Below are 610 nucleotides of genomic sequence, written 5' to 3' on the forward strand. Positions count from 1 at the left end.
TATACATATATATACATATATATGGGCCATTCTACAGAATTGGTGCAAACTGCTGTCCCACAACCAAAAAACATGTTTAAAAACGCATTTATGTATTCAAATCTTAGATGTTTATTAAGATCCCTCTATTATCTATTGAAACCCACAATAATATTTAAAACATTAGTAAGCTAAATATATATAAAATCATCATTTATTGGGTACTTTCAATTGGGAGGTGGCTGTCCCGAACACTAACCCCTACATTTCAACTTATGAAAATTATGTTGAAGAAATTTTTGTATTTTTTTTCCATTGTTGTTTTTAAAAGTATCTTTTTGATTCTTTTAAAAAGTGAAGTTAACCGTTAACTGACAAGATTATTTTAAATTAGAATTGAATTAAATTAGAAAGGATAAGTGTCTGTGACCCGTTAAAAAATACTAACATTTGTTTCCCGAGGATTATTTTTACATGCGCAAAAAGCAGCAAACAACAGAACATGAGGATTCACATGGTCTTCATATACGCACCTGCAGCGCTTCTGCGAGCGGTAGCCTATAGAATTGTCACTACCGAAACAGTCACTACCGAAACATTTGGTGGAGTTTTGGTAATGACATCTTTGTTT

At 31.8% G+C, this 610-nt stretch overlaps 1 protein-coding gene across 1 annotated transcript in view; it reads right to left on the bottom strand.

Annotated features, from left to right (window-relative positions):
* Nucleotides 1-610, bottom strand: part of prkcq (protein kinase C, theta) — a 31,519-nt gene that overhangs the window by 1,597 nt on the left and 29,312 nt on the right. The gene's annotated exons all lie outside the window — the stretch shown is intronic.

The sequence above is a fragment of the Sinocyclocheilus anshuiensis genome, unplaced genomic scaffold, assembly GCF_001515605.1.
Source record: "Sinocyclocheilus anshuiensis isolate Anshui unplaced genomic scaffold, SAMN03320099.WGS_v1.1 scaffold719, whole genome shotgun sequence".
NCBI classification, from domain to species: Eukaryota; Metazoa; Chordata; class Actinopteri; order Cypriniformes; family Cyprinidae; genus Sinocyclocheilus; species Sinocyclocheilus anshuiensis.